The 23,787-nt window shown below is 35.3% G+C and overlaps 1 non-coding gene across 1 annotated transcript; it reads right to left on the reverse strand.

The window, feature by feature from the left end:
* Window positions 1–2,730: 2,730 nt before the first annotated feature.
* Window positions 2,731–2,858, reverse strand: LOC136380257 (small nucleolar RNA SNORA27). Its single transcript, XR_010746927.1, has one exon. It is a non-coding gene; the product is annotated as a small nucleolar RNA SNORA27 (small nucleolar RNA).
* Window positions 2,859–23,787: the final 20,929 nt, after the last annotated feature.

The raw sequence follows: 23,787 nt of genomic DNA on the forward strand, positions 1-23,787 counted from the left end.
GCCCTGTGATTGCCATTACCAGCAACCACATAACCACAGCAACCATCATGCAATCTACTGTTCTGGGGTGTCATGGATTTCTAATTGACCATCATTACTGAGATAAGTGAGGGAGAGGCTGGGAGAGGTGAGGGCCTGTGCTATGGGTGCCGTTTCCCACCGCCATTAGAAATAGCGGCAGCTATCTTAATTTACATAAGATGCAACTTGCAGAATTTCAAGACAGCATCTGGGTTCAGGTGTTTGTCGACTTGAGGTCAAAGCTTGAGAATCTGGAACAGTGCTGCTTGGAGAATCAAGAGGAGTGCCACTATGAACAGGAAATTTGGAGTGCCTGGAACTGATTACCAGACACTTTTAGCACCCTGAAAAATATAGCAATGGCTTTACTCACAATTTTTCTCTCAACGTACTTTTGTGAGACCTTAAATATGCTCTCAGGATATTGGAGATGGGGCTGCAGTTGTGATGGATGGGGCATGCCGTGACATTTATGAGAGCATCATCTCAGCATTATATAATATCAAAACCAACAAAAGAAACAGATAGACAGATAAAGTTAGTAGCGCTTGCTTGGGCTTGAAGTGTACAAAATTTAAGATTTAGCCAATGAAAGTCAGCAACAAAAAAGTCACTAATATGCAGGTTAGTTAAATAATTCCCCTCCCCCTCACTTATCTTAGTTCACGACACCCCACACAAGTTAAATAATTTCAAGACCAACAAAAGAAACCGACTGACAGATGAACAAAGAAGTCACTTAGCAGGTAAGTTAAATAATTAGGTTTTGGTTTATTAAATACAGTTATATATTACAATTATACATTTTTGTTATTTAAACTATAAGTATCACAAAATTATGGTTTTTTTCTCAAAGGGACACACTACCCAAGTTATGCTCGTTTTTTTTGGCGAATTTTGACACCAAGCTCAAAAGATTGCCCATCACTGACCCAGACAGTCCAGTTTCTCTCCTCTCTGGAGCCAACAGCAAGTGCTTCTTATCTTCCACCTCGTTCTCAGTTCTTCCCACCTTTAGATCATTCCCTGCAAGGATCTTTCAGTTAAGCTTTTAAGCCCAGCTGAGGTCCTTTCATTGAGTTATAGTTGTTTAATTTATTGAAATTTCAAAAGGAGATATCAAAGGTATTTGTCACACCACCATAACTCTTACATACCTCAATTTGATTTTCATCAACAAAATTTAAAAAAGGAAAACAAATGGAGAAGATAGAGCAGGACCCGAGGTTTACTCTACACAGATATGACAAGGCCAGAGGAACTATGTCTAGTGACAGCGGCCAATTGGAGAGGGCCCTCTGGACCTGTTGGCTCTCCTTTGGATGCCACCCCAAAAGTGTGAAAGTGGAAGAAAAATTACTTGCAGCTCACACTGGCTGAGGCTGTGCTAGAGGGAAAGGTCAGATCCATTCTGCTCCCGGTGTGAGCCAGTGACACCACACCCCTTGTTCATTTAATATGATTGTCGTACTGTTAGTTAATGTTGGCCCCAGATGGGGTTTGCCAGTTGGATCCCAGTTGGGGTGCATGCAGGAGTTTGTCTCACTATCTTCTTTCCTTTCACCTACACAAATAAATACATACATAAATAAATAGTTAAAACTGAAAATAATATAAAAGATAAAAAATAAGAGAGAAAACCACAAAATATAGAACAAGAACCAGAAAATAATAAAAAACAAACAAAACAACAAACAAAAAATTAGAAGGAAAGAAAAATCACCCTTAAACTTCCAAGCAAAAAAGTTTTTCTATTTTTTTCCCATAGGTAATGATGGGGGAAAAAGTTTTTTTTTTTTCTTCTAAAGCCTGTTTTTAATACACTAAGCCTATAGTTACATAGCTGTAGGCTACTTTCTAGCACAGCCATGTACTTCAGTTACCTTAAATTAAATTGCTTGCTTCAAAATCTATTTATTACAGTCATATATTATTATACAATCTAATATGTGCTAATAATTATATAATCTAAGTAGATACTATATAAATGAATGAAATATTGGAATAAAAATTATTTCCATAAAAACTAAAGCGAATGCTTTGGATATTGATAAAATCATGGCACTTTTGCTTGCCACCTAATTAGGAATGACTGAGATAACTGAGGCTGGAGCAAGGGATCATACCAATCTAGAAAGTGTTTTCACTCACACTGCTTGATAGGTGAAGCTGTGAACTAGTTTCTTGCTCTAAGACTAATTAGAAATTTGGGCATGATATTGTAATAATTTTTTAATCTGAAGATTGATATATTTACAGTTTAGTTGAAATATTTAAAGCAGTAATCAATTTTTATTCTCCACATTTTCAACTTTTACTTTAAACTGTTATCCTGAGTATATCCTAAGGTCTTGAGTATATTATATAGTCCCATTACCTAAATCTTTTGTCCTAGCTGGAAGATAAATAGTGATGCTAGATAGTTACTGAATTTTCTCAGACGAGGTTTTATAACACAGATTTTAGTGTTTGATTAAAAAAAAAAGTTTAAAAAAGTTTCTATTGATTTGTGGTGAGGGGGAGAGAAAAGAGAGAGAGAGAAGTATCAACTTGTTGTTCTACTTAGTTGTTCACTCATTGGTTGCTTCTCATATGTGCACTGACCGAGGATTGAACCCATGACATCAGGATGCTGGGATGATGCTCTTCCACTGAGATACCTGTCCAGGGCCATGCTTGATTTTTTTTTTCTTTTTCTTTTCTTTTTCAATTTGTTTCCTCTGACAGGATGCAAGACAAACACCCAGTTTGCTTGAGTTTTAAAAGGATTATTTCCTTTGCCCCACTTGAATGACCAATAAAGACACAAGTCCTACTGGCAAAGTGAAAAGGGGGTATTGATTTTTTTTAAAGATGATCTCTCTCTCTCTCTCTCTCTCTCTCTCATATAATCCCTCAGAAGAAAACAGAAGAGATTAGAAAATAGTCTACTGCAATTATCCAAAAATGTAGATGCACCATTGTTCTTTACTTACAGTAAATGCACAAAAGACTTGATTGGTTCCAGATGAGTAAAGCCAACACATTTGTTATAAAATATAAAAATGTTTAGAAATTCTTTCTATAGCTTTTTGAGGCTGATTTTTAAATACTCATATTCTTGTCTCTTTGTGTTTTCTGATGTGCTGGAGAAACCTGTCTGAATGAGGGATGATGTGGTTATGTGCTATAACCACAGAGGGTTTGAAGCTGCTCTTGGCTAAGGACTTGGACTTGAAAGAAATAATTAAATGATGTATATGATTCTTTAATCCCACTTGTCTCCTCAATAGACCCATACAGTTCTGACTAATACCAATGTAGGTATTTGAGGATGTGCTGACCTGGGACCTGCTTATTTAAATAACAGAAAGTTCTGTTGGCTCATAGTTAAGTTTTTAAAATAATTTTGAAACAATACTAGAGAGATTTTTATCTCTGAAAAATAAGTATGTACATGACTCACCATGTGCAAATACAAAGTACTTTTTCTCATATTGCAAATCAGTGGAGTTTCTCCAGCTCTTTAATTTACTTTTCATAGGCTATAATATCACAGGTTTGAGAATTTCCATTAACCTAGATTACAGCACAGCTGCATTGTTTGGAAAGCAGCTGCCTGAGTAGGGAGGATCTTGTCATGCTTATTTGAAAGGATGTTTTGGGTTATTTGACAAAAGGAAGAGCTTAACTAAAGATAAAGCTTTTTATTCTATCTCTTCTTCTCTGCATGCCACCTAATTTTTTTTGGTTAGATGACTCATCTGATAATTACAAAAACTTGACTAATGTTAAAATAAAAATATTTTAATAGACAAATCTTTTTCTCTTTCTCCCACCCCTCATTCTTTGTGAATGAATTGAAACAACTATAAACACACGTCTTTCAATAAATATAATTATTTTGTTGAATGCATTTTTTTGGCAAGTCATTATGCTCACTTCTGAGAATTTTTTTTTTATTCAGTGAGAAGAGAGGAGGCAGAGACACATTCCTGCCTGAACCCTGACCGAGATCCACCCAGCAAGCCCATTATGGAGTGTTGCTCTGTTGCTCAGTAACTGAGCTCTTCTTAATGCCTGAGGTGGAGGCCATAGAGCCATCCTCAGCAACCGGGGCCAACTTGCTTTAATCGATTCATAGCTGCAGGAAGAGAAGAGAGAGAGTGAAGTGAGGGGGGGAGGGATGGAGAAGCAGATGGGTGTATCCTGACTGGGAATCAAACCTGGGACATCCACGTACTGGGCTGACACTCAACCACTGAGTCAACTAGCCAGAGCCTGAAAAGAGATTGAGTTAGAATTTTCTTAAAGCCCTTTCCGTGTGGTGCATTTTTTGAAAAAATAGACTATATTTTCAAGCAGTTTTAAGTTCATGGCAAGATTGAGCAGAAAGTACAGAGTTCTCTTATACTCACAGACCTTATATATGTACACACTCTCTCACTATTAATATCCCATCCCAGATGATACATTTGTTATAATTGACGAACCTACACTGACAAATAATTATCACCCAAAGTCTTGTCCATCTTACGGATTTCTGCGTATGTATAAGGACATGTGTCCACCATTATAGTACAGTAGAGAGTAGTTTCATTGCTCTAAAGATCCTCAGTATTCTACTGTTCATCCTTTCATTTCCTCTCCTTCCAGAAACCACAGATCTTTTTACCGTCTCCATAGTTTTGCTTTTTCCAGAATGTCATATAGTTGGAATCATATAGAACGTAGCTTTTTCAGATTGACTTCTTTCATTTAGTAGCATGCATTTAAGTTTATTCTGTCTTTATGTGGATTAATAGCTCATTTCCTTTTAGCATTGAATATTATTCCATGTCTGGATGGGCCACAGTTCATTTATCCATTCAACAACTGAAGGACATCCTGGTTGCCTCCAAATTTTGGCAATGATGAATAAAGCTGCTATAAACATCCATGTGCAGGTTTTTGGCTGTACACAATTTTTAACTCCTTTGGGTAAATACCAAAGAGTGATACTGTTGGATATTATGGTAAGAGTATGTTTAGTTTACAAGAAATTGCCAAACTGTCTTCCAAAAAGGCCGTAGCATTTTCATGCCCACTAGCAATGAATAAAGGTTATTGGTGAGATATTTTTCAAGTTTTTATTTTTCATTATTATTTTTTAATTTATTGATTTTAGAGAGGGGGAGAATGACACACACACAGAGAAAGATATATAGAGAGAAACATTGATTTGTTGTTCTACTTATTTATGCATTCATTGGTTGATTCTTGTATGTGACCTGACTGGGGATCAAACCCACATTTTTGGCATATCAAAACGGTGCTCTACCAACTGAGCTAACAAGTATTTATTGGTCATCTGCTTTAGGCCATACTGCATGTGAGTAAAAGTATATGGAACAGTGTGCATTTTACTCAGTCCTTACTGCAACTCTACAGAATGGATATTACACCACAAGAAAATAATATGGCTTTATTTCTTTTAGTATAAAATAATTGTTCCATGGATGTTTTTGTTTTTGCTAATAGGCTTTGCTTCAATAATTTTTTACTTTAATTTTTATGCATTATATTCTCAACTAACTATGGCATCATTTTCTTCCCATAAAATATATTTTGCTGTGATGACCCCTTGGTTTAGTGAACCTCAAAAAGATCCCATGGCAATTTCATTCTCTATGTTCCTCAAGCCAGCACATGTTTACCACATAGTGCTTGATTAGCACATTAGAATTATGAATAAATAATGGGAAAAAGTTCAATAATCATGATGGTATACATCACATAAAAGTAACTTTAAAAAAACTAAAAATCTTTGATGATGATTATCACACATTTAAAGAATCTTAAGTATAAAAGATGAATTTTTATTGGAAGAATGAGCTAGAAAGGGAAGTTTAGGGCTAGTACCTACTCTTTTCTCAAAGGGGAAGGCATGTCAAAATAGGTTAGTTTACTACTAGGTCAAGTAACAGGAGGCAAACAGTAGCGCTTGAAGCTTATAATTATTCTCACCTCAACTTCTTCATTGATGGCATTGGAAAAAAGTTCTTATGGTTCTGTGTCCTTCTCTCCCCTTAAACCAGGTGTTGCTTGGCTGTTATACTATCAGTGACAGTCTAGGGACTTTAGATTCTCAGCCTGACTATGAGTACGATTTAAGTACCTGTATAGTGTGTCTGAAATGGTAGGTTTGGAGTAAAGGATATTTACATCTTGGACTAATGGTAGATCTTTCTAAAAATTATTTTTTATTCTGTTACAAGAGAGAGAAATGAGGTTTTTGTTTCACAAGGTAACTAGGTGATCCTAAACATGCAATGACCTTTTTATGAGTTAATTATTTTTCCATTTATAAAAATGGAATAAAATGGTATGTATTTGTACATATGTGCCAGCATTTGTTTCATCCTTGTACCTTCCCCCAAATATGGTTACACCCTTTATTACCTTGGCTTATAATTCTACTGTGCCTCCAAAAAGGTATTTTATAATGTGATTTATACCTCTTGTATCTTTATAGGCTTGTACAAAAGTTTGTGAGCTTCTCCACCCACATTATTGTCTTCTTCACTTCCCCCTTTTTACACCTTCATTCCAAGATTCATATCTCTTCCCACCAATATTCTGTTAGATGCATTATATCATTGCTATTGATTTAGCTGTCTAACCTATGTGGGTCCCAGAAAAATATCATCATCTATTCTATCTCCCTTATTTCCTCTTTTTTTAATGCTTAGCACAGCATGTGGTTCAGACAGAGTAGGGACCAAAATGTTAGAATGGAGACTGTTTCCTGTGAAAGAAGAGCCTCACAGTCTTCAAATGTATTCATGCACTTTGATAGTTTGCCATTATGCGTGTACACACATAATTCTTATGTAAGCATCTGGAACCACAGAAAAAATGTCAAATTTCTTCCTACCTACTTGCAATACATAAAACATTATGCTTGTCAAAATCTATAATCATATCTCCAAGGGTTTTCTGTTATGTTTGTTCTTGAGAGAGAGAGAGAGAGAAAGTGTAAGTGGATGGCAAAATATCAGTTCTTGAATTAGTAGAATTGAATTGGAAAGTTGAAACACCAAGTTACTTCAAATTTAGCACCTTTCTTAACATTGTAGAAATAGTATAGTATCACTCTGTTTGCCTCTCTATCAAAAAATAAAATAGTATAGTATCCTAATAGTATAGTAAAAGTATTCTAGGTTTAAGGGTGACAGAGGTGATTCCATGATATATGATGACTTAATTGAAGAAAACATACTAGGTTGACATTAAGCATTAATGTAAAACCTCTCATGAAGCCCCTTGTTGCTTTAGATGGTTAACCCGCAGGTGGGCTCAAGCCATTGGCTCTGAAAGCCTCCAGCTTCTCATGTGTCTAAACACAGAACTGAGCCCATGGAAATGCTACCCCTATTCTTAGCTGCATTTGACACGGAATTCTATAGCTATTAAATAATTTAAGGAAAAATTATGGAATGATGAAAGGATTCTTAATAGTTATAATTTTAGGCATAATAAAGAAATACCTTTACTATGAATCAGTTAAAAATTTCCCAAGTGTCTTGTTTACTTTCAAAGGCAAAGAAAGAAAGCTGGTGACCTTTCCATATTTAATATCAACATCCATGAGGCTCTTTAATTTAAGGGGTAACAAGATCTATGAACCACTTTTAAACAATTGGGACTGATTAACCTTTGTTTAAGTTTATGTAACTTAAAATAAACAGTCTGGAAATAAGTCTCAGGCATTTTCTGGAAGAAAGTGGAGAGAGTGGTCATGTAAATACACAAAATGAGGAAAGATATTAACTGTATAAATATTGCTGTGAACTGTGGGAAGAGTTTCATTTAGACATTTTCTCTTATCTCAAGTAGAGTTCATATCATCATCTCTACCAGTTTCAGCAATGGATTGTTTTTGCAAGTGAGTGAAACCAAAGAGAGTCTTGGCACGTTTTAATATTTTATATGTAAAATTTTATAAGGAAGATACATATTTATTCTTTGTGGACATTGAGGCTCTATCTTCCCTCCTCCAAAGTGTAGTGAATCAGTCATAATGTTAAATATGATATTTCATCTGAACCCCTGAGAACTTGAATTCTTATTGGGCATGGAGTTTGTGTGTGGCATTCTTCCAGTGTCCTAGTTTGCAAAGTTTTTGTGCATAGTAGTATGTAGAGAGCTCTAAATCAAGAGTCAGGAGGCTTGACTTTGCTGTTAACTAGTTGGATGACTTGGGCAGGCTATTTAACCTCTCTGTGCCTCAGTTGTTGTTGAACAATAAGAAAGAAGGGAATCTGGGGCAAAACTAGCTGTAAGCAAAATGTGTTTTAATACTTCTTAAATACTACTTTAATACTTCATATACCTCTATAAAAACTCAAGTAGAATTAACACATCAACATGAAAGAGGTTGGCTTAGGTGATGATGCTGTTGTGAATTTCCATGGCAAAACAAACATATTAAATTTTAACTTTAAACATTATTATTTCTATTAATTGAATGGCCTTAGGGAATAAATAATTATGCATTTTGTTAATAGAACATAGTGCATTTATAATTCTTTGAGGAATCTTTTAATTATTTTATCTGTATAGTTAATGCTTACCATGTGGTTTCTGATGAAGCTTTTGCTGCATAGAAGGCAATGATTCTACACAAGGATGTCATTCCTTATGTCCAGGGGTTGTTGAATTCTGACCACTGCTGTGGTCTGAGGAATGCAGACTATGCAGTCAGTACTGATGCTCCCTTACTTTGTAGGGACTTAGCTAGAGAATGGCATTTGGCTCTGGGGCAACAATTACAACACAACATGCCACCTTCAGATTTGCATATAAATTATAAATCCTAGTTGTTCCCTGGATTTCCAACTATCTCCATGGCCATATCTTAATAAACTGTGCTGATCGCACACTTCTTGGTGTTGATTTGTTCAGAAGGCACCTATGAATTTATTCTTTTCATTGCACTGAGCTCTGGAAGTTTTGCTTTAGACTTTTGTCTTGAGACATCTGTCACAGGTTTATAGAGTTGATGCAACTGACCCAGGAAGTTTGATCATTACAGAATCTACCTCAAGAAACTTTTCAGGGTAATTATCTGCAGAATACTGGTTCAAAGAGATGAATAATAAATAACTCACCAGAGAGCTTGTGGAAGAATCTAAGCTTTACAGACTGTACTTCCTCAGAGAGTTTTACATTTTGTGGGGAAACAAACTATATGTTCCCAAATGTGGTTGCTGCATTGACCCTTAGGTATTATTTTTATAAACTTTGTTAAATATTGGTTTTTATCTGTCTTTATTCTCTTTGGTTGCATGAAAGACTTTTGTTTAGGTCATTCCAGCACACATTTTGTTTTGTAAAAGAACTACTGTTAAGACAAACATATAGGTTGTTTAAGCCTAACAACTCATTTTTATTACAGACCCTCTTATGTTGTGAGGAAATATTGCTGTTTTATTTTTTTATTTATATAGTGATACACTTAGATATATATCTTCATAAAGCAAAAACAAAAATTTCGGAGAAGAGTTTAGAAGTTTCTAAAAAGAAGGTTATATAAGGTTTTATAAACTTTCATTCAAGTTACTTGTTATTAGATAAAACATTCTAAGGGAGTATTTTTCTTAGATTATTTTGAGCTCTAACATTCTGCTTTCTGGCAATCTCTTGAGATTATGAATTTTATAAATCAGACCAACTTATCAAGAATTTTAAATATTTATAGCTCTATCAACCTGAGCAAGTGAAAAAATTAAGAAGTTTCTTATGTAAAATGCCAAACAACTTCATTATATTCTTTGTAGTTTTGGCTTTTTTTACTACAGAGTAACAAATAAAATTTTAACTGCAGGCTTATTTTGGATAAATGCAGTTAATTCCTAGTATCCTGAGCTATTTTCCAAACTAATCATTACTTTTGTCTTCCTTCCTAGCTTTATTAAGATATAAATGACAAAATTGCACATATTTATTTGTTTATTTTATTAAGTGAGAGATGGGGAGGCAGAGACAGACTCCCGCATGCGCCCCAACCGGGATCCACCTGGCAAGCCCCTACCAAGTGATACTCTGCCTGTCTGGGCCACAGCTCTGTTACTCGGCAACTGAGCTATTTTAGCACCTGAGGATGAGGCCATGGAGCCATCCTCAGCCCCCGGGGTCAACATTGCTCGAATCATTCAAGACATGGCTATGGGAGGGGAAGAGAGAGAGAGAGAGAGAGAGAGAGAGAGAGAGAGGGAGATGTACGGAAGGTGTGGAGAAGCAGATGGTCGCTTCTCCTGTGTGCCCTGACCAGGAATCGAATCTAGGACCTCCACATGCCAGGCTGACTCTCTACCACTGCACCAACCGGCGAGGGCCAAAATTGCATATATTTAACCTGTACACTATGATGATTTGAATTATGTGTATACTGGGAAATGATTACCACATCAAATTAATACATCTTTCACCTCACATAGTTGCCATTTTTTTGTGTATGTGGTAAGAATATTTATTGTATTTAGCTATTTTGTTAGCAAATTTCAAGTACTGTATTTCCCCATGTATAAGATGCACCTTAATTTTGGGGTCCAAAATTTGAAAAAAAGAATGTATTACATAAAGTTACTGAACTCAAGTTTTATTCATCGTAAAATTCATACAACTCCTCATCCACAGGAAAAAGTAAGAAATGCAAATAAAAAAATCTACAACCACTGTATAAGATGCACCTAGTTTTTAGACTCTATATTTTTTAAAAAAGAATGTGTCTTCTACATGGGGAAATATGATATATAATAAAGTATTTTAGTTTTTAATTTTTTTGTATTTTTATTTTTAATTTATTGTGTTGACATGGTTTCAAGTGTCCCACTCAATATAAGGCTCTCCACACCCCACATCGTGCCCCCCATCCCCCACGCAAAGTCTGTTTCCATTTTCATTCTTCCCCCTTTGTCCCTCTTCCCCCTCCCTCCATCCCCCACTTTACCTCTAGGGAACTGCTACCCTGTTGACTGGATCTATGTGTTATCTGTATATAATTTGGCTAATTGCTTCACTTTCTTTGATTCTCTATTCCTGTTTCCCCCTTCCCTTTGACAGCTGTCCATTCATTTCCTGTAACACCACCTCTGTTGCTGTTTTGTTACTCAGTTTATTGTGTTTATTAGATTCCACATATAAGTGAGATCATATGACACTTGTCTTTCTCTACTTGGATTATTTCACTTAACAATCTCCAAGTTCATCTATGCTGTTACAAAGGCGAGAAGTCTTTTCTTTCATGACTGCGTAGTATTGCATTGTGTAAATGTACCACTGCTTTTTTTATCCACTCATCTACTGACAGACATTTGAGCTGCTTCCAGATCTTGGCTATTATAAACAATGTTGCAATGAACATGGGAGTGCATATCTTCTCTTAATATATATATTAAGAATATATTATCCTAGAAGTGAGATAATAGGTCATAATGTAGTATCATTTTACTTCTGATGAAACACTATGCTTTTCCACAGTGGCTGCATGAGTCTGCATTCCTACCAGCTGTGCAGAAAGGTTCCCTCTTCTCCGACCCTTGCCAGCACTTGCTGTTCATTGATTTGTTAATGAAAGCCATTCTAGCAGGTGTGAGGTGCTATCTCATTGTGGCTTTAATTGCATTTATCTAATGCTTAGTGACATTGAGCATTTATTTTCATATATCTACTGGCCACCTGTATGTCCTTTTTGGAGAAGTGTTTATTCAGGTCTTTTGCCTATTTTTTAATTGAATTGTTTACCTTCTTGATGTTGAGTTGTAAAAGTTCTTTAAAATTTTTGGTTATTGACTCCTTATCAAATGTATCAGTGAATATGTTCTCCCATTGAGTAGGTTTTCTTTTTATTTTGTTAATGGTGTCTTTTGCTGTGCAAAAGCTTTTTGGTTTGTATAGTCCCATTTGTTTATTTTGTCTTTTATTTCACTTGCCCAACAAGATATATCAACAAAAATATTGCTGAGAGATGTCTAAGAGTCTACTGCCTATGTTTTCTTCTAGAATATTTATGGCTTTGTGACTTACATTTAAATCTTTTATTATTTTGAGTTTGTTTTTGTGAATGTTATAAGTAGGTAGTCCAGTTTCATTTTGTTGCATGTATCTGTCCAATTTTCCCAACTGCAATTTAATAAAGACACTGTTTGTACTCCATTATATACTCTTGCCTTTTGTCAAATATGAATTGACCATGAAGGTGTGGGTTTATTTCTGGGTTCTAGAAGTTAGTGGCTTTGAGAGCCTTGAATGGAAAGAGAAGTGTTTTCCCATTGTGTGTATTTCTTGCCCACTGGTTGCAAGCTAGGATAAAGATGATGGCCTACCAGTTTTTGGCTCCGTTGTTTTATTACCATCTGTTCGAATCAAATGCAAACCTGCATGGGCCAGGCGGCTGTGATGGTGGCCGTGGCTATTGGCTTTACAGTCTGATTAAAGGTTTGCCAGAACCAGGTCTTGGTTTCACTGATCTTTTTATTTTTATTTTTTTAGTTGCTGTGTCATTTATTTCCACTGAGATCTTAATCATTTCCTTCTTCTATTTCCTCTAGGCTTTGTTTGTTGTTTTTGTTCTAGTTCTTTTAGGTACAGAATTAAATGATTTATTTGAGATTTTTCTTGTTTCTTAATGTATGCTTATAATGTTATGAACTTCTGTCTCAGGAGTGCTTTTGCTATGTCCCATAGATTTGGGGTTGTATGTTAATTTTCATTTGTTTTAAAAATATTTTTGATTTCTTCCTTGACCTCATTGTTAACCCATTCTTTGTTTAATAACATGCTATTTAACCTCCAAGTGTTTGAATATTTTTCAGTTTTTTAATTGTAGTTGATTTCTAGTTTCATGCCATTGTGGTCAGAGAAGATACTTGATATAATTACAATTTTAAATTTATTGAGACTTGCTTTGTGTCCTAACATATGATTATCCTAGAAAATGTACCATGACCACTTAAAAAGAATGTATGTTCTGCTGCTTTGGTGTGAAATGTTCTGAAGATATCAGTTAAATCCAGTTGATGTAGTTCAGGGGTCGGGAAACTTTTTGGCTGAGAGAGCCATGAATGCCACATATTTTAAAATGTAATTCCACGAGAGCCATACAATGACCCGTGTACATTACACATTATCCGATAAAAATTTGGTGCTGTCCCGGAGGACAGCTGTGATTGGCTCCAGCCACCCGCAACCATGAACATGAGCGGTAGGAAATGAATGGATTGTAATACATGAGAATGTTTTATATTTTTAACGTTATTATTATTTTTATTAAAGATTTGTCTGTGAGCCAGATGCAGCCATCAAAAGAGCCACATCTGGCTCGCAAGCCATAGGTTCCCGACCCCTGCTCTAGTTTGTCATTTAAGGCTACTGTCTCTTTATTGATTTTTTTGTCTGGAAGTCCTATCCATTAATGTTAGTTGGGTGTAAAAGTCCCCTACTATTGTTGTATTGCTGTTGATCTCTCCCTTTATATCTATCAAAATCTACTCTCTATATATAGGTGCTTCTATATTGGATGTATAAATATTTACAATGGTTATATTCTCTTGTTGAATTGCTCCCTTTATCTTTATGTAGTGACTTTCTTTGTCCCTTAATATACACTTTCTTTTAAAGGCTATTTTGTCAGATATAAGTATTGCTACCCCAGCTTTTTTTTAAAATTTCTATTTGTGTGGAATATACTTTTCCATTCTTTCACTTTCAGTCTATATGGATCCTTTGTTTTGAGGTGGGTCTCTTGTAGATAGCATATATATGAATCTTGTTTTCTTATCTATGCAGCTACTCTATATCTTTTGATAGGAACATTTAATCCATTTACGTTTAAGATTATTGTTGACATGTACTTATTACCATTGTATTCTTTAAACCTATAATTTTCATTCTTTCAATTTTTTTCCTTGCTCTTTTTATAGCAGGCCCTTTAACATTTCTTGCAATACTGGTTTAGTGTTAATAAACTGCCTGAGCTTATTTTTGTCTGGGAAACTCTTAATTTTTCTTTCAGTTTTAAATGATAGCTTTGTTGGGTAGGGTAGTCTTGGTTGTAGGTTCTTGTTTTTTATCATGGGGAGCTTTAAGAATAATTGATGCTTAGGTCCCACCTAGTATGCTTTATCTGGTCTTAGGTGTGTACAAGCCATCAATATTTTTTAAAAGCTGCCATAGATAAAACTTTGATAGGGTGAAATGTATTAAAAAGTATTGACTTCATTTAGGTGTTTTATAGAGTCAAGTTAAACAATATCAGATCAAATAAAATCATCAGTTGGTAAGAAGCAACATAGTGTCTAACCCTAGTTATTTTCTTAAATTTAATTACTGATTATATATGCTGTTTAATGTCTGTTGCACCCTCTGGACCAGTAGTCCCCAACCCTCGGGCTGTGGACCAGTACCCGTCCGTGGGTCATTTGGTACTGGTCCACAGAGAAAGAATAAATAACTTACATTATTTACGTTTTATTTATATTTAAGTCTGAATGATGTTTTATTTTTTAAAAATGACCAGATTTCCTCTGTTAATCCGTCTAAGACTCATTCTTGACGCTTGTCTTGGTCACGTGATACATTTATCCATCCCACCCTAAAGGCCGATCCGTGAAAATATTTTCTGACATTAAACTGGTCCATGGCCCAAAAAAGGTTGGAGATCACTGCTCTAGACTGTAAGCTCTTTGAGTGCAGGAAACATCCTCATGTTAAATACTATTGTGTATTCCTGAAGCCCTATACAAGGGCAGACATATGATTGGCCCTCAAATTATTATTATGAAATAAATAAAGAAATAATTATAAGTAGATATGGATTATAAATATTCTCTGAAAAGTATCTGATTGGGGTAATGTCATGCTATTTTTTATGGGCATAAATTACTTTTGATTCTTTTACTTATAAATTCTCACTTTCTATCAGTTAAACTTCCTCTTAAGAAAATGTATTAAACTATTGATTTTTCACATTTCAGTGTCCTGTAAGAATATAAGCTCCATGAAGGTAAGACCTTTGCTTTGTTCATGGCTCTATCTTCTATGCACCCCAATAATACGATCTCAAATATTTGTGAAAAAATAGATATCAGCATTTTAAAAATTGTATACCAAAGACATCCAGTCTCTTTAGATATGCCCCAAGGTTTAGAGATGGGAGTGGTATGTAACAAAGAGAGAGACTAAGCATTTGGTGCTATACTTTGTCTCATGTTCATTTTAATTATACCAATTCTTTTATTCCCTAGGGCTCCTCCTTTTCTTTTTAAAAGCTAGAGTCACTAACGTATTAGTTTCAAAGGAACATTTTCATAAAAAGTTAGTCCCTATATGTTTATTTTAAAGAATGAAACAAATATATATGTATATTTTAAGTGAGAGTAGGGGAGATGGAGAAACAGATGACTGCAAGTGCCTCAACTAGATTCTACCCAGCTACCCCTGTCTGGGGTTGATGCTCTGCCCATCTAGGGCTGCTTGCAACCAGGCTATTTTTAGTGCCTCAGGTGAAGGCTCCACTGAGCCATCCTCAGCACCCTAGCCAAATTGCTCAAATCAGTTGAGCCATGGCTGCAAGAGGGGAATGGGGGTGTAGGGAAAGAGGGGAGAAGCAGATGGTCACTTCTTCTGTGTGCCCTAACTGGTAATTGAACTGGGATTTCCACATGCCAGGCTGACATGCTACCACTGAGCTGACTGACTAGGGTGAAACATATTTTTTAAGCTTGTAATTATATAGTTACACACACATACATAAAGTATACAAAACATAGCTAATGTATCACACAAAACAAATACCCACATGAACACTAGGATCAAGAAGTAAAAGAGCCTGACTAGGCAGTGGTGCAGTAGATAGAGCATCAGCCTGGACAACAAAGGACTCAGGTTTGAAATCCCGAGGTCACCAACTTGAGCATGAGCTCATTTGGCTTGAGCTTGGGGTCACTGGCTTGAGCATAGATCATAGATATAACCCCATGGTTGCTGACTTGAGCCCAAAGGTCACTGGCTTGAAGCCCAATGTCTCTGGCCTGAGCCCAAGGTTGTTGGCTTGAACAAGGTGTCACCATCTTAGCTGTATCCTCTTGGTCAAGGCACATATGAGAAAGCAAGCAATGAACAACTAAGTTGCCGCAACAAAGAATTGATGCTTCTCATTTCTCTCCCTTCCTATCTGTCTGTCCCTGTCTGTCCTTCTCTTTGTCTTTCTCACTAAAATAATAATAATAATAATAATAATAATAATAATAATAATAAAATGGAAGATTGCTGGCATCCCAGAAGCCTCTTTCATGGCCCCCCATCAACACTTCCTCCTTTCTCCAAAAGAAACCAGTATTCTGGCATCTAACCCTCTGGTTTTGCCTACTTTAAAAAATAATGTTATGTAAATAAAACAAAACAAAACAAAATGAATACCCACTGTATATATCCTTTTGTGTGTACTTCTTTTTCTTAATATTATTTTTGAAATGACTCCACATGGTTTTATTTATTTTCAGTATTGTATATTATTCTAGTACATGAATATACTGTGATTTATTTATCCATTCTACTGCTGATTGATTATTTTTTTTTGTTTCTAGTTTGAGTTACTATAAATAATGTTGCTGTTATAAACATTTTTGTACCTATTTTTGATGTACCTGTGTATGCACTTCTGCTGAGTTCGTAACTAGGTTACAGGATATGGATGGGTATCCATACAGTTTTCCAAATTTTAATTTACTTATCTCACCAGCAATACATTCCCTCCCATTATTTCTTTTTCATACAAATACTTAGTTTTTCAGCCTCTTTAATTTAGTTGTCCTGTTGGATGTATAGTGGTAGTTCATTATGGTTTTAATTTTTATTTTCTTAACTATTGAAAAGTAAGCCATTTGGACATCCTTTTTTAGAAGTGCTGTTCAATTTTACACCCACTTCACTAATGAGCTGTGTCTTTGTTTTACTATAGAGTTATCTCTCTACTTACTTGTATGAATTCATTGCATATTTTGGAAGCCGTTTGCTGATTTGAGCCCAAATACCTGCTTTCATTTGCAGCTTTAAAAAACCTCTCACTGCCTGACCTGTGGTGGCGCAGTGGATAAAGCATCAACCTGGAAACGCTGAGGTTGCTGGTTCAAAACCCTGGGCTTGCCTGGTCAAGGCACATATGGGAGTTGATGCTTCTTGCTCCTTGTCCTTCTCTCTCTCTCTCTCTCTCTCTCTCTCCCCCCCCTATAATGAATAAATAAAATCTTAAAAACAAAACAAACAAACAAACAAAAACAACAACAAAAAAAAAACCTTTCACCTGGCCTGTGGTGCCACAGTAGATAAGCATTGACATGGAATGCTGAGGTTGATGATTCAAAGCCCTATGCTTGCTGGGTCAAGGCACATACGAGATGGAACTACTACAAGTTAATGCTTCCTACTCCTTCCCCCATTCTTTCTCTTCTTTCTAAAAATCAATAAATAAAAATCTAAAAAGATATATTTAAATAATTCTTAGTGGTATCTTTTGATGAATAGAACTTCTTACACGTAATGTAGTCAGTTGATCAATATTTTTCTTTATGATTAGGTTTTGTGTATATGTGTTCTGTTTAAATCTTTCCAATGCTGAGGTCATAAAGATATTTTATATTATATTCTAGAAAAGTGTGGTCCAATAAAACTTTCTACAGTCATAAAAATATTCTGTTTCTGGGCTGTCAAGTACTATTTTCTAATACTATTGGGTACTTGAAATGTGGCAAATACAACTGAGGAACTAAATTTTAAACTTTAATTAATTTAAATACTAACTACTTGTGGCTAGTGGCTACTGAATCAGAGAGAGAAACTCTAGAAGTTTTATTTGTCTTTTATATTTAGATCTATAGTTCAACTGGAATTGATTTTGTATATTTTCATGGTGTGAGATAAAAATGATGCTTAATATTTTTTCCCATATTCAATCGCCTAAAACAATTTGTGGGAAAGATTGTTCTGTAGTACCGTTTTGTTAAAAATGAGGTGTCATGCACAGTTGGGTTTATCTTTGAGCTCTTTATTTTTGTCTATTTGCATATCTTTGTGTTGATTCTATACAATCTTAATTTTATTGATTTATTAATACTTATTAATTAAGTCCTACTTTGTTTTTTTTTAAGAGCATCTTGGCTATTACTAACCTTTATCTTTTTAAAATGAATTTTAGTCCCTGGAATGTTGGCTCAATGGATAGTACATTGGCCTGACATGAGAACGTCCCCAGTTCAACCCCTGGTTTGGGCACACATGAGAAACAACCATCTGCTTCTCTTCCCCTCCCTCTCCCTCTTCTTACTCTCTTTCCCTCTCGCAGCCAGTGGTTCGATTAGTTCGAGTGTTGACATCGCAATTGAAGTCAGCTTGGTTGAATCATTGGTCTCAGACAGGAATTGCAGGGTGGATTCTGTCAGAGAGCATGTGGGAGTCTGTCTCTATCTCCCTTCATCTCGTTTAAAAAAAAATTCAAGGAATTATATTTAGGCTTTGTTTATCTTTCTGATCAAATGTTTTCCTATAATTTAATATTTGCTTTTTTTAAAATTTTCTTCCTCCTAATTATTGGTACAATTTGCTAGGTTTTATTTTTTATGATTTTTTGATTACTTAAGTCAACTTTTAGTTGTTTCTTTTTCTAATATATGCATTTAAAACTACAGATTTTCCTCTGAGTATGGCTGTAATTGCATTCTAGACATTTTTAATATATACTGTACTTAATGTAATTTAGTTCAGAATGATTTTTATTTTTCATTTTATTTATTTTATTTTAATTTTTAAAATTAATTTTAATTTATTGTGTTAACATGGATTCATGTGTTCCACTGAATACACCACCCTTCCCCCCATGTCCCTATCTATACCCCCTTTGCTCCCTTCACCCCCAACTCCTGTGCTTCTTCCCTCTGGGACCTGGTGTCCTGTTATCTGTATCCCTGTGTTATGTATAAATATATATAATTTCACTAATCCTTTCACCTTCTCTGATCTCATTCCCTCATCCCCTTTACCTCTGACAGCTGTCCCTCTGGTCCCTGTGACCCTGCCTTTGCCTCTATTTTATTCCTCATTTCACTTTGTTCCTTAGATTCCATATATAAGTGAGATCATATGATATTTGTCTTTCTCTGCCTGGCTTATTCCACTCAGCATAGTAATCTCCAGGTCTGCCCATGCCATTGCAAAAGGTAAGATTTCCTTCTTTTTTATGGCCATGTAGTATTCCATTGTGTATATGTACCACAGCTTTTTAATCCACTCATCTCCTGATGGACACTTGGGCTGTTTCCAGATCTTGGCTATTGTAAATAATGCTTCAATAAACGTGGAGGTGAATATCTTCTTTTGAATCAGTGTTTTGAGATTCTTAGGATAGATTTCTAAAAGTGGGATGGATAGTTGGGTCAAAAGGCAGTTCTATTTTTAATTTTTTGAGGAAATGTCATACTATTTTTCACAGGGCTGTATGGGTCTGCATTCCTGCCAGCAGTGCAGGAGGGTTGAAGAAACACTTTTAAAGTAATTTTACAAGGCCAGTTTTATTACCCTAATACCCAAGCCTGACAAGGACACTACAAGAGAAGAAAGGTACAGGCCACTATCCCTATGAATATAGATAAATCCTAGCAAACCAATAGCAAACCAAATTCAACAGCACATGAAGTGGATCATACACAATGACAAGTAGGATTTATTTTGGGGATGCAAAAATGGTTCAACATTCATAAATCAGTCAATAAACATGATATACCACATGAACAAAATGAAGAATAAAAAATCATATGATTATCTCATTAGATACAAAAAAATTCTGACAAAATTCAACATCTTTTCATAATAAAACTCATCAAATTAAGTGCAGAAAAATGTACCTCAGAAGAATAAGGTCATAACTGACAAGACTATAGCTGGCATCATACTCAACTGTGTGTCAATTAGATATGTTAATTCTGTTTCTTTTGGTGGTTTCATTGCTCTCCTTTTATTTTCATCTGTTTTTTAATGTTTCTGTATTTAATCAAGTTGTAATTTTATAATTGAATGTTTCATTTAGTTATTCTCATTCTTCAAGGTCAATACTTTTATTAAAAGCAGTTGATAAGGCTTTGGCAATAAGGATCTCAATTTTATTTTGTCTAACTTTTGCATATTTAAGTTTTATTACTGATTTTAATTAATGGGGGATTTAAAAATATAACTTTTTTTAATGTCTCAACGAAAAGGCTAGGGTGTTTATATGTTCCCTCCTCTTTGGTTGGTTATAAATTTCAATTTCTGTCTCTTCAGCACTAACAGACTGCTGTAATCTTGGCTTTATTCTTTGGCATCTCAGCTGCTGTTTGTGCTTGGGTTTTCAAATCTTATTCTGCATGGGAAAGGCTTACGACTTGGCAAATGCCTCAAAATAAAATTGTTGCTGCATTTTGGACTAAGTTCTTTGTTGTTTCTTCCTCCATTATGCTTTGACCTCTGTAGTATACTTCCCAGCATGGTGTAGCAGCTCAGAGCCCTGTAACAGCTCTACCACTCTGTGTTTAGAAATGATGGTTCACATCACCAACACCTTTACGGGGAAAACTAGTCATCAAAGTGGGTTCACCTTAGTCTGTCCCTATTTTCTCTGACATCTTTACTCCTAAACTCCTAATTATCTTGGTTTTTCTCTAATGCCTTCACTGATGCTTTCAAACATTTAAAAATACCTTTTATTTAACTTTTATAATTATTTTTGGCAAGATAATTGATAATAAGAATACAAGATTTTCCCCTTAATTTAATATGTTCTTTTCTTATAATGGTCAATTCCTATTTAATTTTAATCTTAGCTTTTATTTTGAATTATTTCATTTACACTCATCTTTTGACTTAATGTTCCAAAAGTCTGTTTTATTAGAATTTATTAAAAATTCAAAGTAAGTAATTTCTAAAGATATCTTCAGTTACTTACTGAAAATCACTTTGTGTATATACCATGTGTCATTAAGGGACTTTTTCTATTTATATTATTTAATATTGCTTTACTCATTTTTTTTTCTTTTGAAATTAAATTTAATGGAGGCCTTGGCCAGTTGGCTCAGTGGTAGAGCGTTGGCCTGGTGTGCAGAAGTCCCGGGTTCGATTCCGGCCAGGGCACACAGGAGAGGTGCCCATTTGCTTCTCCACCCCTCCCCCTCACCTTCCTCTCTGTCTCTCTCTTCCCCTCCCGCAGTGAGGCTCCATTGGAGCAAAGATGGCCCGGGCGCTGGGGATGGCTCCTTGGCCTCTGCCCCAGGTGCTAGAGTGGCTCTGGTCGCAACAGAGCTATGCCCCAGAGGGGCAGAGCATCGCCCCCTGGTGGGCAGAACGTCGCCCCCTGGTGGGTGTGCCGGGTGGATCCCGGTCGGGCGCATGCGGGAGTCTGTCTGATTGTCTCTCCCCATTTCCAGCTTCAGGAAAAAAAAAAATTAATGGGATGACATTGATCAATAAGAATACATAGGGGTCAGGTGAACAACTCTATAGCATTTGAACTGTTGATTTCATTCTGTGCCCATCACCCAAAGTCAAATAATTTTTCATCACTGTATATTTGTCCGTCTTACTCCCCTGCCCAATCCCCTCCTCTGGATAATCATTTCACTTTTGTCTATGTCAGTTTTATACCCCACTTATGTGTGAAATTATATACTTCTTAGCTTTTTCTGATTTATTTATTTTACTTAGTATAATGTTATACAGGTCCACGCAGGTTGTCATTATTTCTTATGGCTGAGTAGTATTCCATTGCCTATGTGTACCACATCTTCTTTATTACATCCTTTATTGAGAGATGCTGGTTGTTTCCATGTCTTGGCCACCATGAATAATACTGCAATAAACATGGGAATGCATGTCTTTGAGTACCAATGTTTTCAAGTTTTTTGGGTAGATACTAAGTAAAGGGATAAATGGATCATATGGCAATTCTACTCTTAATTTTTTGAGGTACCACCATACTGTATTCCATAATGGCTGCACCAGTTTACATTCCCACCAGCATGAATGAGGGTTCCTTTTTCTCCACAGCCTTTCCAACACTTGTTATAACCTGTCATGTTGATAACAGCCAATCTAACAGGGGTGAGGTGGGATCTCATTGTAGTTTTGATTTGCATTTCTCTAATAGCTAGTGAAGATAAGTATTTTTTCATATACCTGTTGGCTATTTGTATGTCTTCTTGGGAGAAGTATCTGTTCAGGTCCTCTCCCCATTTTTTATAGGATTGTTTGCTTGTTTGTTGTTGAGCTTTGTGAGTTCTTTATATATTTTGGATGTTAGCTCCTTACTAAAGATGTCGTTTGTGAATATCAATCCCACTTTGTTGCTGTCTTTTTGTTTTGTTGTCGGGTTTTTTTGCTGTGCAGAAATTTTTTAGTTTGATGTAGTCCCATTCATTTACAGTGCCTTTACATCTCTTGCCTTTGGGATCAAATTCATAAAATATTCTCTACAGCCAAGGTTCATAAGTTTAGTATTTTATTCTATGTAATTTATTGTTTCATATCTTATATTTAGGTCTTTGATCCATTTTGAATTAATTTCTGTGCATGGGGACAAACTGTAGTCAAGTCATTCTTTTACATGTAGCTTTTCAGTTTCCCTGGCATCATTTATTGAAGAGGCTTTCTTTTCTCCATTGTGTATTTTTGGCTCCTTTGTCAGAGATTATTTGTTCAAATATGTGTGGTTTTATTTCTGGGCTCTCGAGTCTGGATTCTGTTTCATTGGTCTTTATGTCTATTTTTCTGCCAATACTATGTTGTTTTGATTACTGTGTCTCTATACTATAATTTGAAGTCATGTTGGGTGATACCTCTGGCTCCATTCTTTTTCCTCAGGATTGCTTTGGCTATTCAGTGTCTTTCATGATTCCATACATTTTCTGTGCTATGTCTTTAAATAATGACTTTGGGATTTTAATAAGAATTACATTAAATTTGTATATTGCTTTGGATAATATGACCATTTTAACTATGTTGATTTTTTCAATCTATGAACATGGAATATTTTTTCATTTCTTTTAATAATGCTTTGTAGTTTTCAGTATATAGGCCCTTCACATTTTTTGTAAAGTTTATTTGTAAGGTATTTTATTGTTGCAATTGTAAAAATATTTTTTTGAATTTATTTTCTGAAGTTTTATTTTTGGCCTATAAGAAAGCAGTAGACTTTTGTATATTGGTTTTATGTCCTATGATTTTACTATATTGGTTTATTGTTTCTAATAGTTTTTTGGTGGAGTCTTTGGGGTTTTCTATAAACATAATCATGTTATCTGCAAAAAGTGATACTTTTACTTCTCCTTTCTCAATATGAATGTCTTTTATTTCTTTCTCTTGCCTGATGATTCTGGCTAAGACTTCCAGTATTTTATTGAATAAGAGTGGCAGAGTGGGTAGCCATGTCTTGTTCCTGATTTTAGAAGAAAAGCTTTCAGTTTTTCACCATTTAGTATATGCTTTGTCATATATGGCCTTTATTATGTTGAGGTATTTTCTTTTTATAACCATTTTATTATTTTAAACATAAATGGATGTTGTATCTTATATGATATAATGCCTTTTTGCCATCTACTGATAGTACTACATAATTTTTTGTCCTTTGTTTTGTGATGTGATGTATTATATTGATAGATTTGCATATAATGAACCATCCTTGTGTTCCTGGATTTAATTCCACTTGATCATGGTGTATTTTTTTAA

Source organism: Saccopteryx leptura, chromosome 8, assembly GCF_036850995.1.
Source record: "Saccopteryx leptura isolate mSacLep1 chromosome 8, mSacLep1_pri_phased_curated, whole genome shotgun sequence".
In the NCBI taxonomy this organism is placed as follows: Eukaryota; Metazoa; Chordata; class Mammalia; order Chiroptera; family Emballonuridae; genus Saccopteryx; species Saccopteryx leptura.